This window comes from Oratosquilla oratoria, unplaced genomic scaffold (genome assembly GCF_046742065.1).
Source record: "Oratosquilla oratoria isolate Oo_2021 unplaced genomic scaffold, ASM4674206v1 SCAFFOLD60, whole genome shotgun sequence".
In the NCBI taxonomy this organism is placed as follows: domain Eukaryota; kingdom Metazoa; phylum Arthropoda; class Malacostraca; order Stomatopoda; family Squillidae; genus Oratosquilla; species Oratosquilla oratoria.
The window spans coordinates 345902-351462 of record NW_027467724.1 but is presented as its reverse complement, the minus strand read 5'-3'; positions in this window follow the sequence as shown (position 1 = coordinate 351462).

Below are 5561 nucleotides of genomic sequence, written 5' to 3'. Positions count from 1 at the left end.
CCGCCTTTGTATCTCGCAGTGTCTAGTTTGTTTTTAAACTCATGAATGGTTTTTGCGCATACTATTTCATTGTCCAGTTTGTTCCAAGTGTCCAAAACTCTATGAGGAAAACTGTTTTTCTTCAGTTCTCTTCTATAGCTATGTTTTTTTATTTTCTTTCCATGTCCTCTTGTGTTTCTTTTGTCCCAGTTAAGTAAGTTCTCTCTATCGAGTACCTCTGTGCCTCTCATGATTCTGTAGATGGTCAATAGGTCACCTCTCTCTCTTCTTTGCTCCAGTGTCGGTAACTCCAGTTTAGCCAATCTCTCCTCGTATGATAGGTTTGCAAGTGCAGGTGCCATTTTTGTAGCTGCTCTTTGGATTCTTTCTATTTTCTTTATATTCTTTTTGGTACTGGGGGACCACAATGTCGCCGCATACTCTAATCTAGGCCTTATCAATGTAACCAATATTTTTTTTATCATGTCTTCGTCCAAGTATGTAAACGCCACTTTTATTGATCTTAGCAAGTTGTAAGTCTCCCCGACAATTTTGTTAATCTGTATATCATAGGACAAGTCGTTCGTGATAATTACTCCCAAATCTTTTTCGGATCCTACTTTCTTTACTTCTTTGGTGTGTGTGTGTGTGTGTGTGTGTGTGTGTGTGTGTGTGTGTGTGTGTGTGTGTGTGTGTGTGTGTGTGTGTGTGTGTGTGTGTGTGTGTGTGTGCAATAAAACCACTTGGAAAATAAAATTAAATGAAAGTTGACCGAACGTTTTCGTCTATTTAAGAAATTTTCAAAGGTACAGAGTAAGGTAGCAGTGACATTATATATACAAAAGAAGCTGAGAGAGTGAGGTCACTATTGGACCTGTCCTAATTCCCCCTAATGTGCTTCTTTTGTAAATATAATGTCACTGCTACCTTACTCTGTACCTTTGGAAATGTCTTAAATAGACGAAAACGTTCGGTCATCTTTCATTTCATTTTATTTTCCAAGTGGTTTTATTACACATTTTGTGAATCACGTGTTTTTGTGATTTATTCATATATATATATATATATATATATATACAGTATATATATACATATATATACATATATATGTATATATATACATATATATATATATATATATATATATATATATATATATATGACATCTTGACAGGTTGTGTGAGACAGAGTGGAAAAATCACAAGTAGAACGAGAGTTTATTCTTTAACTAGTTTCGCACCATAGTGCGAAACTAGTTAAAGAATAAACTCTCGTTCTATTTGTGTGTTTTCCCCTCTGCCTCCCTCATATATATATATATATATATATATATATATATATATATATATATATACAGCCACTATCCGAGTTACGACCTAGATAGGTTCCGACCAACCAGTCGTAAGTCGGATTGGTCGTAAGTCGGATCCTATTCAAAATGGCCGACACGAGGGTTCTACTCTAGGATACATGATATCAATCTGTTGCGTTTTTAAGTAACTTTTTCTATTGAATACTATTAAATACAAGCTGTTTACTGTTTATTTATCAATGCTTTTTAGTTTCATTTTTATAATTTTTTTTATTTTTTGTTTTAATACTGTACTGTATTTCAGTATATATACGTATGCAGGTACTGTATGTATATACTATACCTGTATACACACATACACACACACACGTATTAAATATAACCTTGCTTACCATTTTTAAGTTTTTTAAATTGTAGTTTCCTTTTAATATTTTTTTCTTAATTCTTCAATTGTTGTATGTACTCTAAATATTTATCTTTGTATACAGCATTGAGTAAAAGCAGCAACGACTGCAACAGCACTGTAGGAGAGAAGCCAAACGCAGAGTATGGAATCCAATGTATTTAACGTTGCGCCCAGCAGGACTTCTCCCGAAATAACATAGTGGACTTTTTTAAGGCTATCGACCCATAAGGGGGTCATTGAGCCTGGTGTGAAGTTGTTCAGTCTCTACTTTTTTTTTTTTTTTTTTTTTTTAACACCAGTTTTATGTTCGTTTCTCCCCGCAAGCTCGGGTTATATAAGGAGTCAGATGTTTGTCCACTATGTTATTTCTGAAGAAGCCCTGGTGGGCGAAACGTTAAATACATTGGATCCCATACTCTGCGTTTGGCTTCTCTCCCACAGTTGTATACAGTATTGTTTTCAGTAGCTTAGTTGTTGATATGATATGGTAAGTTAAAGAAAGAAAATACTTACTATAGTGTATTCGTATTAGTAAACTCATGATAGGCATCAGCTAGACGTGGTCGTAATTACGTAAATATCCTTCATCCATAATTTATCAAACTCTTCCACAAATGCCTTAGCTGCAGGCGCATCACTGCTAGCAGCCTCACCTTTCGACAACACGTGGTGAACCTGGTAACGCTCTCGAAAGCAACGAAACCACCCAGCACTCACTATGAACTCATGTGAAGCGTATTATTCACCTGCACGTTCTTTCAACATATGAAATTAACTTGTAGCCTTACTTTGCACTGCTTGCAACGTCACTCTCACATTTCTTTGCCTATTATCTTCCAACCACGTGTATAACAACTTTTCCATATCTGCCATAACTGCCGTACTCGATGCCGGTTGCCACAACTATCTTACGCGCTGTGCTACCAGACATGTACAGCTGCACAGAAAACTATCGTTAGTAAATCACGCTAATCATTTTGACAAAAAACAACGAAACTATTTGAGACAAGTTGTTCACGCTGGGAAACTGTTGGTACCCGTGATGTTCCAACAATATTTTGGCTATGTTAGGCAAATCATAAATTAAAAGGCTTTTAATTCGCAAGTATTATGTAATATAATAAAACACTTTGTCATTGATTAATTGCCTTTCTTTTACATATTTTTGATGTTTGGCCAATAGTGAGAACCCCGCATTAGGCATTGCCAGACGATTGATATGACAGGTGCTATTCACACGCATTGATATCATATTACCTAAAGGTTAATAGCATATCTCACTAAGATCAAAATAAGGTAAATAAAATATTGGTAATATATTAAGGATTAATATTTTGTATTCCCACCACCCGCTGCCAAAACACTGTTCAAGCGTCGAGGCATCGACGCCACTAATTCGCAAGTTAAGACACGGCCTTCCTCACTTCGCAGGTGTTCCCATGCTTGCAAGGCATTGTCGACAACTGCGACGCGGTTGCGAGTGTGGTCTTGCCGCATGTATTTCGTCATGGCCGCCCATAGGTTCTCAATTGGGTTGAGGTTCGGAGATCTGGGTGGATGCGGCAACACTGTTATGTCGGGGTGTCTGCGAAACCAATCCTGAACAACTCGGCTGGTATGGATAGGGCTGTTGTCCTGAATAAGGTAGAAGGGCATTCCATCAGGAAATACCATAGCCCTAACTGTCGGCAGGAAAACCTCTTCAAGGATGCCCACATATTCCCTGCCAGTAAATCTGCCAGGACCGACATCCGTCAACTCCCCGACACCGCTGGCATGCATCCACCCAAACAACCCTGCGGTGATTCGGCCGCTCCTCCTGCTCGAGATTACATTCTCCGACTCAAATCTGTAAAATAATAACACTGCATTAGATACAAAGTCACACATAAGGAAAATTAGTATAGCATTTATTTATTTGGAAGCAACCACTTTCCTTCCAAATATAAAGCTAAGGGAAATTGAAAATAGGAGATGAGGGGGTTGTGTAGTTACCGTACCTGGTGTTTTTTGGACGCCACACATATCTTGCAGTGTTTGTCCCTTCTGAAGAAAACGTTTTCTCGTCGCAGAAGATAACGTTATCCCAGAAGGCGAGTGGCTTGTCTGCATATTGCAAGGCATATTCCATTCGTTTCTCCATGTTAATTGGCGTCAACTCGGGCTTCTTTGCAGGTGTGCGAGCATGCAAGCCCCTTTCTCGGTGCCTCGCACGGATTGTTTCCAAAGAGCACGACAGCCTTAAATTACCATGGATGTCATGTGCCTTGCAAAACGGGTCATCATTAGTCATACTTGCAATTGCCTGGTTAAAAAAAAGAAAGGACAAAATAACATATCGCTTTTCCTACCACTTCTTACTACACGTGGCAACATCGAGCTCCTATAGATTTGGCAACAAGTTTAGAGTTGCCACTTTGTGCTGGGAAGCAAATAATTTGAACTACTTGCGATCTCCAGATATATTCAAGATTACACATGTTTATGTATAGTAAATCCTTATCAACAAAGGAACAGCCTGACCACACTATGCTTACCTGGTCTTCTTCCTCAGTTGTGCATCTGGGACGGCCAGCCCGAGGACGGTTGTCTGTGGCACCTGTAAGGTGATACCTCTGTAGCCACCTCGCTACCGTGGGCAGGGAAACTCCCAATTTTTGAGAAATCTTCACATTTGGTAAACCTTCAATATGAAGGGATACTATGCTACCTCGCGTTCCCTTTGAAGTCTCCATCGGAAATAAGATTATCATGTCATAGTGAATCCATATGAACTCCGGAACTATTATTCGATTCATATTCATTCAGAAGGAATTCGAACAATTCGAACCCCAGAAATACCAACCCTTCGGTATCATAAGGTTATGTTCATTAGCGAATGTTTCGACACCCCTACTAACGATAGTTTTCTGTGTAGCTGTACAGTAAACTCATAATAGGCATCTGCTAGATGTGATCGTAAGTACGGGTGGTCGTAACTCGCGTACGTCGTAGCTCGGATAGTGACTGTATATATATGTATGTATATATATATATATATATATATATATACATATATATATATATATATATATATATATATACTCGTATATGTGTGTCATTTTGACATTTGGAAATAAACTCATCTGCTAGATGAATCACAGTAGATGAGTTTATATCCATATATATATATATATATATATATATATATATATATATATATATATATACATATATATATTATATATATATTATATATGTATATATATATTATATATATATATATATAAATATATATATGTGTATATAATATATATATACATATATATATACTGTATATATATATATGTATATATATATATATATGGATATACATATATATATGTATATATATATATATATATATATATATAAAAGAATGTATACATATATATATGTATATATATATATATATTATATAAAAGAAGATATATATACATATATATGTATATATATATATAATATGTATGAGTGGCAGGGTGGTGAGATAAACACCGAGAATCGTTAAGAGCGAAACGTCAGTTAATAAAACTTCAACGATTCTCGTTGTTTATCTCACCACCCTGCCACTCATTTTGTCGTCCATTCCTCAATATATATATATAGATATATATATATATATATATATATATATATATATAATGTATATATATATAATAAATGTATATATATATACTGTATATATATGTATATATATATGTAAATATGTATATACATATATATATATATACATGTATATATAAAATGTATATGTATATACATATATATATAATATATATATATATATATGTATATAAATACATATATATATATATATACATATATATATATATATATATATATATA